The sequence below is a fragment of the Battus philenor genome, unplaced genomic scaffold (assembly GCF_028537555.1).
Source record: "Battus philenor isolate CCGP_79_NKW_IND1 unplaced genomic scaffold, ilBatPhil1.0.hap1 SCAF_14, whole genome shotgun sequence".
Classification (NCBI taxonomy): domain Eukaryota; kingdom Metazoa; phylum Arthropoda; class Insecta; order Lepidoptera; family Papilionidae; genus Battus; species Battus philenor.
In genome coordinates, this window is record NW_027181676.1 from 5,348,879 (window position 1) to 5,361,746 (window position 12,868).

Here is a 12,868-nt window from a genome sequence, read left to right on the forward strand (position 1 = left end):
GCTAGGTTTGGGAATAGAGATCATGGATTTACGGATCACGGAGATCATAAGCCTTGTCCAGCCGTGGACGTTCTATGGCTAAAATGATGAAGTTGGGCACCATAGGATAGCAATAACTTTTATCAATACCATGACCAACCACCAACTCTTACCAACACTGTAGTTAAGTTATCAATAAACCCTTATGTAATGTATAATTTCCATGACAATTTTATATGTAATAGCAGTTCAATTTAGTACGCCAATTTAGGAGTGAGAAGCTCCGTAGCTTCTGTAACAAATTCAGCAGAATTATTATTGGAAATGTCCCTTATCATAACCTTTATTTGTTTAAACCCTTATTATAAATTAATACTGATTTTCTAACCCGAACATTAAACTTTCGGCGAGTTATCATAGCATTTAATAAAACTAATATCCATTCGTTTAAATCACGCGAAAAGAACATTGTAGTCATAATTGCTTTGTTTACTACAGAAAAATACCTAATTGGACATTTAACGGAAGGTTACAAAGACCCTTAATGTTTAATTACTTTAATTTTCTACCCTCATTAAATTTCCTGACTGCTTGCGGTAAAGCCACAAACAACTATTTCAAACGAAATGAAGAAATAGAAAAATGGCCGACTGAGCTTTTAAAGGGTTTAATTAAAGATGTTACGACCGCGATGTTACCTGGGTGGCTCATGAGATCGACCTCCGATAAACTCCATATATTTTTAATTATTATCCTTTATCAGGATGAGGGTAGTCCCTAATTTCTATTTTCATATACGGTACGAGAAACATCCGAAACATCTGCACGTCATTAGTCATACAAATCCTCGGTATTATGTGTTAGTTTTTATCTTCACGTGGGAAGGAAGCGATGCGTGATTTTTGAACGTTGAAGTTTTGCGATAATTCCTTGAACGTGCTCCATAGATAAGAGTCCTCGTTAACTTTTATGGTATTTGGGCTTAAAAATAAATTTAACAACTAGTTTCCGATGTATACATAAGATGTATTATTAATTATTAATTTCCTCAACCGAAACGTTTTTCTGACGCAAGCGTACTTGAGACTTAAACTTCTGTGTTATGAAGTCTCTAGAACCTCCTTTTAGACAGTCTAGGCGTTGTAAGCGGAGTTGTTATATTGTAGTAAGAGATTTGTAAATAGCACCGTGTCGTAATGAGCGCGGACATTGTGTTGCTTGCCCTCCAGATTCTATTCAGTTGAAGCGGTTTCTTTAAAACATCCAACCTGAGTTCTTTATCAACCAACTGCATTTCATAAAAATAAATACATAATTTCGAACTTTTAAACAAATGTAATCCCACATTTAAATTTAGAATTATTTTAGGTCGTTATTTTGAATCGTTGTTTAAATGATGTCGACAAAAGGATGTGAATCATGAGTAATAAAGGAGACATTAGCTTCAGTTATTATGCACATTGTTGCTATGTATGGTATAATCTTTCACGTGGCCTTGTGTGCGCGCCTCGATTACGACATCCGCGACGTTTTAGATTCCTTATGTTACTACTGTTGGCTATAACGTAGATTGAACTTGAATAAGGAACAAAACAACCTTTATAAGTTTGCGTAACTAATTTATCTTTTCATCACGGCGCTCAAATATTTTTGTTATTGGATAAAAAGTTACGTTAATAATATCTAGAGTAAAAGCAGTAATGCAACTTTTCGAATTGACTCTTGAAAAAATAATGGTTGATTAGAAATTTGTAGTAAAAGCTTTAGTGGGGTACACATTTATCTCCTGTAAATGTGTTGTACCTCACTAGCTGTCAAATAATGTACGTTACACCCTATCCAAAAATTTATAGTTTCCAAAATAATAAGCAAAGTAATGTTAACATCGTAAGAGAAACCGTTTCCGAAATTTTCAGATTACTATATGTTAAAATTATTTTTTTTATGATCTGTCCCCGCAGACTTCTTACTTGTATCTCCAGGAGTTATTAGCTGTCGTATTCCGTTAGAACAAAAAATGTAGTTTAGTTTGTAATTATCACTTTATACAGGATGATTGGAAATTGGTGTAAATATGTGTTTTATAGCTTTATGCAACGATTTCCGGACATACCAGTGATACGTTTAACACTTTAAAGCTTTTTACAACCGATTTCCAATCAATCTATATAACTAGAGAATTTTAGTGTGTTATTATTTGTAAAAATTTTTGATAAGTTTTGTAAAAGTCTTTGATAGTTTAGATGTATTATTGGTTTATTTGATAGTAGATAAGTGAAAAGAGATTGTTGGTGTATTTTAAATTCTATTCACGTGTGTTTGTATCATTTAGAATAAGCCGGCATGAGTCACGCTGCAGCAATTACTGTGACAGATCTGATGTTGAACTGCGTGTGTTCAGGGTCTAGGAGTTTTGATTGCGTCCACGCTAATTGGGGTCATGAGTCTCTACGGACGAAATTGTAAATTTGATGATTTATTTGGCCCGACGTATAGCGTATGTTTGATATGCGTTGACTTAATGAATCATTATCAGATTATCATTGCGATATGTCTGACGTGTGCTGATGGACGGCTCGGAATGAAGACGGATATTAACATGACGTTTTATGAAAACGTGATGTGATGCGGTTTATATGAGAGACAGAAATTAAAGTCATAATAAAGTTAATGCATAAGCCATAAGTACGTTGCCAAGTAATTAATACAAAATATATGTTATACTCACATATATGCTATATGCCTAGTATACTTAAGAAAGTTTTTAAATTTAAAACATTGGTTAGTACAGACGAGCTAGATTATGTAATTTAGTGCGTTAGTAGTTTAATAATAGTTTGTGTATATTTTAATGTCTTCGAAGACCAAAATTAGGGAGCAAATAAAAAAAAAAAAAAACTTAAACCATATTAAAAAGGTTTAAAACCCATGTAGAGTATATAAGTAGTACTTTATAATTCATTACACTGTGTAAACATGTATTCTTTGATTTCGGCGTAAGATAGTCCTTACAAACAAATTCGTGTGGGATGTACGGACTCATAAGTAAATCATTTGCAATTTCTGTGTTATGTTTATCAAAGAATATTTTCCGATCAGCTTTCAAAGAGTTTCGATGCGAGCCTAAATTAAGCCGATGTTTACGTAGATTATAACCTCCGAAAATTGTATTTTGGAGCATTTGAATATAAGAAAAAAATTATATATCAACCATGAAATTATGTTGGTGGGAAAACAAGACATCTGGTTAAAAGAATGGTTTGTACTACATTTATGTTAATCAATAGTGGACAAACAAGCAATAATACGGACTTAACTAAAATCTGGCATATGCGGTGGATAAACAGGGGCTACACTTGTCACAAAAAATATTAAGTGGATTGAATTGAATATGATGATTACGACGCGGCCTGTGTCGGGTGCGGTGCACTCGCTTACAATACTTAGTTCGTTAAAATTTACCCCCAAAGGAAAACACTACAATGCAGTAGAGACGTCTTCTACTATTATTTTATATTGATCATGTTTTCACGTATTTCATAATTCAAATAGCTCTAACATTTTCATCAATACTTTTCTAGTTTTATTAAATGCATTTAAGACACGCTGAAAGTTTAATTAATCTAATATATAGTTTAATGTCGAGGTTTGAAAGTCGGAATTAATTTAAAAACAGTGTTAAACATTAAAAAGATTTTGAAGAAAATTCTGAGAAAATTTAGTTCTTATCATATAAATAATATTTAAATTATGTCCTTATTAAATTATTAAAGAGTAAGTTTCAAATGAGCAGTGGTAGCTAGCGGTAGAAGGCTGAGACTTACGATACAGCGTCGCGGGTTCATTGCCGGGATACAATTTTATATAATACGCACTTTGTGCATTAATTATACAGGATTGCCATAGCTCAGAAACAACCAATCAACCAACTCGCCTACCAAGCTTTGCGATTATGCTCTATAACTCCAAGGATATCATAGAGGAGGCCTATGGTTTGACAGTGGACGGCATAAACGACGGAAATATTAAATAGTTGCGAATGTTAATATCAGTGCCATCACATTAAATTCTTAAACGGTAATCTTAATTTTTGTTTAATTAGTTTACTATCATTTTGGTCTATTTTTTTCGAATAAAATCCGGTGTTTCAGAAATAATATAGATATTGAAAAAAAAAAAATAGATTTGTTTTCAACTCTATTGCACTTCTGTTCCGAACAGTCTGGCGGCCCCGCGCGGACTCATTCCCTTTATATTTCACCGCCACAATGCTCCTGCAACTTGTTCTAGTCTTTTTTATTTCGGTCACGGTCCTTGAATTACGTAATTAGCGGTAGCTTATTGGAAGTTCGGGGGCGTCCTATTGCTTTCAAACGTGATTAAGTGCTGTGCGGAATGATAATTCGTTGTGTGTAGGGAATCGCATTCTTGAGCCTTGGGCTTCCTCCTCATATCTATAGGTACATATTATGTCCTCATATTGAAATTGTAATTTCGAATAAAGAATCAGTTTATTTTTTCATTAATTTATTCATATGTAACCTGTGCATCTTGTAAAGAATCCAATTTCAAAGAATCTAGAATCAAATTGTACTCTCACATAATGGCATCCTTCAATTTAAACCTTCGAACATTTGGTTGTTGTGCGCTTGCAGATCAAGTGTTTGGACGCGCCTTGATGTGACAAGCGCAGACGGATTTTTTTGTGGTCATTTTTGCAATATCCTTGCTATCCTTACCATAGAACAATTATGTTTTTCTATGAGATTGAATACTTCACGACCAAGTTCATTATTAGACTCTCTCTAGTTTTCAATACCAATTTCTTTTATATTAAACAATGGCGATACAATGGCGTTTTCAAGGAATTTGTCATGTGTTTTACACGAGATTTTTTTTATGAAATTTTGTTAAAATTTTTAACATTTTCAAAACAAGTTTTAAATTTATTTTAGTTATAATTCAAAATTTTGTTTGCTAGGCACGTTGAAATGTTTAGAGGTAAAACTGCAGCACGCAATTTAAAAACCCACACGCCAGAAATCTGACATCAGATTGAACTACAACAACCCACCTGTTATTACAGTTTTTTAGAAAAAAAAATAGATTAAAATGGAGATTAGCTTGTAACGAAAAAAACTAGACTTTTGTGTACATATAAAAAGAAATAAAAGAAAACCTTTTATACAGGATTAGATATTCTTCTGAGCCATTGTCCGGTATTAAATAATTGGAGAGTATCACGAAGATCACGAAGATAATTTCTTTGGGTTAAATTGGGTTTGTTTGCGTCCTGGGCTCTGTTCACAAATCCTAATATCGAATAATTTGCGCGCGGTGACGAACAACTTACAAATCAGGTTAGCTAGTATTTACCTGAGAGATAATAAATTACCAAGGGAGCTCTGTACATTAATGTTTTAGTTTAAATAAATGAAATTATGTTATTAAACTTAATGCTGTCACTATTTATTATGAAAAAAGAATTCTGATGATAGAACAATGATTTTCAAGAAGAAAAATATTTCTCCATATTAAACTTTTTTTATGTCCGTATTTGTTAAAGTTATCGACAACAGCGAAAAATTCAAGAAATATTAAATATTAAATAGAAATTTTAAATATTTTATGCATCAGTTGGATATTCTTTTCGTCAAAGTAAGGTATTTATAAATTAATGAATATATATTAAAATGGGTTTTTAGCCAACTTATTAAGACAGTTATGGGTGACTTAAATCTAAACGAAACATTTTTAGCAAATACAAATAGAAATGTAGTTTTTCCATCGCTACGAACGGACAGTATGAGTTTAACGATAATAGTTGTTTGCGGTTTGCGGTTTGAAGATTTAGATTCCACACGATGATCTCGTACATCTATCTATTTATACTTAACAGATTCAAATAAAATAATACTCATATTATAATTTATAACATTTACATTATTTTCATTGTTAGTTTTACTACTTCTATTGCAAAGACGATAACAATATTACGATTCGGAATTTAAACTTATGTTATTAAATCTATTCTCAATTGGAACGTTTTTTTCGATGCTACGGATCGTAAATCTTTCTGATTTCGTCAATTAACCTCCATCTTCACCGCAGCTCTTACGCCAGTTCTAATGAAGGAAAAATAACAATTTATGTGATAAATATTATGAGTATTTGCTTTTGTATAATCTTATCGGGTAATTGTAAGTTTTATTTATGGCGTAATTAGTAAAATAAAAATTATACACACAAATGTATCTCTGCCTTATATCCATACCACCGTATCGTTATTATTAGCATGGCGTATCATTCATTTACTATCATATGAATGACGTGCTTTACCACTTAGGTTTACGCGCAGCAAGACTGGAAAGTATAAGCAGCTCCATTCCATCTTTCAGTCATCAACGTTCACGGCGGCAGTAATCATGTTCTCTGTTCCTTATTCTCCACTTATTCGCGCTTCCTAAAGCGCGGTACAGCGGTTTCGGTACCACAGTTCCCATTGATGATGCAAATAATGTCTATAGAGCTAATTGTTGAAGTCAAAAAGTTAGGGTTTGGTTTTTTCAGAAATATTGTATGTAACAATTTTTTCAATATTACTTGGTACAAGACGTGAGTAATTATATTTTTGTTTCGGTAAATTTTGACCATTCGTCTTCGTAAAGGTTGTCTAATAGTCACCCTAAAGAGATCTCGAAATCTATGTAATGAAACACACATGTTTTCGTAATAAAAAATGTAATTGTTAACAAGTGGTCACATGCGATCTCCATCATTCATATGTTATTATTCCAGTATCAAAGCTCCGTGCCGTACCCCGTGCATTCCTTTCAAAAGGACCCCAATAAATAAAAAGCGCATTTGGTGCACCGTCTGAACACAATAGATTAAAAAACGCGGTGGCATAAAAAGCATCCGCGGTTATCTATTAGTATCTAGTTAGAGTTACACTCGCAGATGTTACAAAAATAATAATCCGCCATCTTGGCGTGCGCTCATGGCTACCAACCTAATATTAGAATAAAAAATTTCTTTACCTGAACGTCGGCTTTTAAATTCAGGAGGGATTTGACCCCTTAAATAAATAGACGGTTCGGGACTGTTGCTTCACTAATTGTTTTTTAAAGCTGCGTAAGTTACGTTACTTTTAACATTTGAGCCATTAAGAGTTACGGAAATTTACGAGGCGGATTAAGGTATTAGTGGAATTACGGTTCGCTTTTAGTCACATGTTTTTATTAACTTTCTAGTAGTAGTTACTTAATCGTTCGCAGTTTAAATATTTATTGAAATATCTTTTAATATATTTCTTCCACTTCATTTGCTTAACTTTTGTATAATTTACGAGACCTAAGCCAGAAAAGGCCAAATTGATAGAAAATGAATAAAGCTCCTCTATAGTGACATCTGTCAACTTAATACGAGGGTTTCAAATGCGCCCTGACCTAGGAAGAGTCTGAAACAACCTTATCTTTATTTATAATGCTTACAAAGTGTAATATTAGAAATAAAGATAAGTTGTGCATCTTATATTGTGCATATTACGACAATATATATTTAACACCTCTAGTACTCTTATAGATATCTTGTACATATATTTTTATAGATTGGTGATACGTATCAATGGGTAAATTGAAAAGTAAATCGTTAAAATCATAAAAAGTCAGCAAATTTAGTGTACGATACTACTTAGGTGCTAAACTGCGACTGTACTTTTAAATGTCCTTCATAAATAAACTAAACACTGCGTTCTTTGTTTTCTATTTGCAATTAATACGTGACATACATTAGTCATTTCACTAGAAACGGCATGTTTGTATAAATGAAATTGAATAGTTTCACGCTCGACGGACGTAAATTTTCAGAATGCGAGCTTGCAAAAGCTACAGCTGATGTTTACATATGAAAGATAATACTGGCCGTAGATAGCAACTGCACCTGCGTTTATAATAACTAGGTACACGAGCGAGCAAAAAAATATGCTGAACGATGATTATTTTTTTCTAAGGAAACGTTCATCTGTAGTAACAAGTTGGAAATTTCCTGTGTCGCGCCACACCCATCTGCTATTGCAAACAAATCGCTTCATAAAATATCGAATTACAATTTGTACACAGAACGCTTTATTGAATCGCGGATGTTCGAGGTTTGGGAGATTTTGGGGTGCCTTTTTGTGTTTTTTGAACCGCATTACGAGATATTGAATGACTACCGAGGGCAATTAATGCATATTATACAATGGCGGGTACGATGGGCGTACAACCGAGTTCCGACCGGAAAAGTTCGATCGCGACTCACAATCGAACGCAACTCGACACCGTGTGAGGAGAAGCCCACCTGTTCCACTGCTTCTACGTACACACGAACAATTACATTGGATAACGTCTGTTCGCGTCCATATTGTTTTATTACAAACGTTTCGCACAAAATACTTCTATCTTTGTTATTGTTTATAGGTAAATAAACGTTTTTAATTCTGACATTTTTCATAACTCATTAAAAGTTAAAATTCTCATTTAATAATTTTTGAACGATCAACATAAATATAGATATATTTCAATGTTATATCTCTTATTGACATCAATTTCAGTGTACCACCTGTTCCGACGTATGATAAAGCCTCAAACATGAGAAGAACAGATGAAAGAAACTCAGCGGAATTATACAAAGGATTATTTGGTTATATGTCACCTACATATAAAACTTTAAAGGGGTGAGTGTATAGCATATTAGTCTGGAAAAAACATTAAAAGTGTTTCCTAACTAATATGTTATTACTAATCACCATGTATATCCTTAAAAATTTTAAAAATACATATTAAATAAAAATTGAAAAAGTCAGGAAGCACGTACATCATTTCGAATATGGCCACATTACAAACTGATGATAATAGGCAATAACAATAATATTAATAATACTAATATTAATGTTTAAAAAGTGGTGCTAGTATGATAATATGCTCATTTATCAGCGAAAAGACTTAGAACTTTTACACCTATTTCCAATCAATCTATATAAACTGATAATATTGAAATAAGTTACATAAACTTAATTTTTCTATTAGAATGCGACATGCCAATAATTTTTGGCAGTATAAAGTTTGCAGGCGCAGATAGTTAGCAAAAAAATAATTATAATAAGTAGTAATATAAAGTATGAAAACGCTTTTTCTTGCTGTATTGCCACAACGTTATCTACTATTTCTGAAAATGTGCTACATATTCGCCAATTTAAAGCTTGTACACCTATTCACCTTGTTAATTCTAGGGATATAAATTAGGTTAATTATTAATCTGTACGGGGCATGCGTGGTTGGATTACAACCGTTAAGATATCTCGTTACCGGGAACCTGCCTCGTGTCTCAGCAGTAAAAAGTTAATAATAGTTAAGATATATATAAATATTCAGTTCGATTGTTTTATATCGACCTTAAAGAAAGCGAAGCAAATCAAATGCATTTGTGCAAGCGAAGCAACTTTTCAATTCTCTTTGAAGTTGGAGTTTGCAGATGCCCTCGGGTTGTACAAGTCGTGTCCAATACACGTAGCCGTGTACGAACCTTTTAGTTTCAGCCTACGAGCTTGTGATAGAACTAAATGCAAGAGGGCGCTGTACTAACTTCATCGCTGAATCAATGCATTTCTATATTTTTTCTTTGAAATTTTTATTTCTTCTTTACTAATGATCATAACCAAATAAATCTTTTTTTAGTAAGGTCTTCTTCAATACAATATTTGTTTATTTTCTAAAGTTCTCTAAAAATATAATGTAATGTAAAAGTAAAGTTAACCTACAGTCAAAATGATTTCTCATATCTCACGACAAAAAAGATAGAGAAGGTCAGTGACCTAAACTTCCTTGAAGAATGGTGCACTGTTAGATTTCGTCTTCTTTCATGGCAATAAGTCATGTAGTGCGGTTAGGGGCTCCGTAACACGATAAAGCGTGCGTGTTAGTACGGAACGGCCGGGCATGACTCAAGCTGCCACTGCAACGGCCATAACAATATATCGGGCGAGTCAGCGCCGACTCTTAAGTTGGTAATTGCGAATTAATAATTTCAATTACCGCACCGACAAAACCGATGAAGCATCGGAGCGATCGTGCCAATCGTTTGACTTATTATGGCTTTAATTTATATGTAGAACGACATTTAATATCCAAGTGATAAATTTGAAGATGCCATGCGCTTTGGCGCACGGAGTTTTGCTCGCGGGGGGTTAAGCGAATAGTTGTACGGCCGATCGTATATTTGATTTTAATGGCCAACCCTTAAAAGATCTGATTTTTAATTGCCTATCCTAGTATCTTAGCTAGGAGGTCTGAGAGAAGGTATGTTATAAATTAGATAATTTTGTTTTACTGTTATTGCTCAGTTGGAGAGTAAATGTTGAGCGATGTTAATTGTTGTTTATTGTCTAGAGTTAATCAAAAAAGTTTTAGTCACGGAGGCTTTAAATATTTGAAAAGCTTTCAAATGAGTCTAGAAAGAAAGAATATAATACAATTTATTCCTTACAATTAATTTATTCCTTTAGACAATCTTTGGATAGAGATGAGAGACATGAGGGGGAGGGAGGTTTAGGATACATGCATACAAATACATACATTACTCTACACACATAAAAATTGTATTGTATTGTTTCTGAAGATGTTAATGCTGTTAGCCCTAAGGCTTCGCCCTAAGCTTCATCGGTACTGAGTTCACGGAGCGGAACATAAAAATATTCTCAATCAGTTCCCATACTTTTTTTTTGTTATACTAATTCTGTGTGTATGTCTTATACTCACTTCTATGTTTGGCTAATATTACTATCACTTCGGAAAGCGTTAGTGTTGGGAGAAGTGGCGTCAGCGACACCAGCAATGCTTCTGTTATGGATGATTGGATGTTATGGATGTTTGGATAGCTAAATATATATAGCGATTGGAGTCGGTCAGAACATTGTAAGCAACGATAAATTTAAATAAAAGTAAAGATTGTTAAACGAAGATTTCGGATTAGTTACTTCTGTAGGTCGTGTGTTAAAAATTTTAAAAATTAATCCCACTCTGATACACTGAGCTATGACAGTATATTTTGTATGGTGCTTACCATCCGCATATTTAAGAACCTTAATTTTTTTGTCCAAAAAACGTCTCTAAGATTTTTTATTACATTAGTTACTAATACTGATAAAATGTTTTTTAACCCGAAACGACCCGATCTATGTATTACATATAATTTATTTAAAATGTTCAGATGTCGATTTATCTGTTAGTGTCATATTAACAGCTATGGTGTTACGAATGCATGTATTTACATATCAATTTAATGTCGTAAATAATAAACTCAACGGATTCTGCGTTGGGTCGGATACTTAAAAACTGTATCAAGTTTCTCGTAATGTCTCTGCTCAACAGCGCTGCCCACGTTTTTGTTGATTCGACATTAACATTATAATGATAATTCAATGTCTTTCGAATAGCAGGGATGGAAATATTTTGATATTCTTTAATATATATGATAATGTATCGATCTGGTTATTGACATCTTAAAATTAACAGTTAGACGTTTGACAATTTCAAAGTTCTTGTATTTATACTGTACAAAGTGATTAGTTATAGGTATTGCTTTAAAGTGGTGAATGTATAGCTCACTTGACAATAAAAGTCATACAAGCTTTCACAATTATTTCTAATCACCCAGTATGAAGGGATCACTCCGATATATGCTATGCAATAGTCCTATATAACAGGACTCTTCTTGCGTTAATAGCCTTTGCTATTTCTTTTCCTGTTTATGAAAATTCTTTTAAAATCAATATCTCCATTTCCACAATACCTTCATCATCGTCATTTCAGCTGTATCGTTCCCTGCTAGACTTAAGCCTCCCCCAAACATTTCGGATATGACCGGTTGGAAGCAGCATTTGTCCAGTATCCTCGGATGATCTCAAAAAGGTCCTCCACCTTATGTATTGCCCTATTGTCTTACTCTTCGCTTACCAGTTCGTGGTCTCCTCTTTAGAACTTTAAGACCCTAGCGGCCATCTGTATACTATTTGTGTACAATTTTATTATTTACACACATAAAATATGTCAAAAATACGTAATAAATGTAATAAAAATAAGAACTTGAATGTTAAGCTTGAATGTTAGCATGCAATTGACTGTCAGTAGCTGTTACCACCTTGTACAATTTAAAATGTTTTGTATGATGTTCAACAGTGATAAGCAGTTTGTAAATCGATTAAAAAGACATAAAAGAGCGTTGATAGTCGCCATTTCGCACGGGAGGCGCAGCAGCATGTCGAGAGATAACTTTGGTGTGCAGTAAAACGAAACTTGCAACTTTCGCACAGCGTTTTGATGGACCGAAACGCAATTGAACGTGCCGCCTCTCTACGACGAATTAGGATCGAGTAAAACTAAACATTCGTATTGTTCTTATTATGTAACTCTCAATTAGTTTTTATTAGTAGTGTATATTTTTACTAAACGTTTTAATAATAATTATTTAATTTGTTACGTAACTATAGTAAGATGAGTAAACATGTTAATTATGTACAAAGGTTACAATTGGTTATTTGTTTAAACGATTATTGTAGCAATGTCCAGTGAAAAACAACCACTTTCAGAGTTGTCTTATTAATTACTCCAAATATTTAAAAAAAAAACAAAAATGAAAGCAAAGAATTTTTTTAATAAATTGTGCGGTGGTATTGAGATTTTTTACAATTTTTTTAAAAAAAATTATATGAGTGAGATGAAAGATAATTCGTATTAGTGAACCTGCAACGTCCCGTTCCCGCGCTATCGTGCTCAAAGCGGCCGCCATGTTTGCATTTCGATCCGCAAAGAACCTGTGTTTAAGTTGACTCGGGAATTATATCGCGGCGATT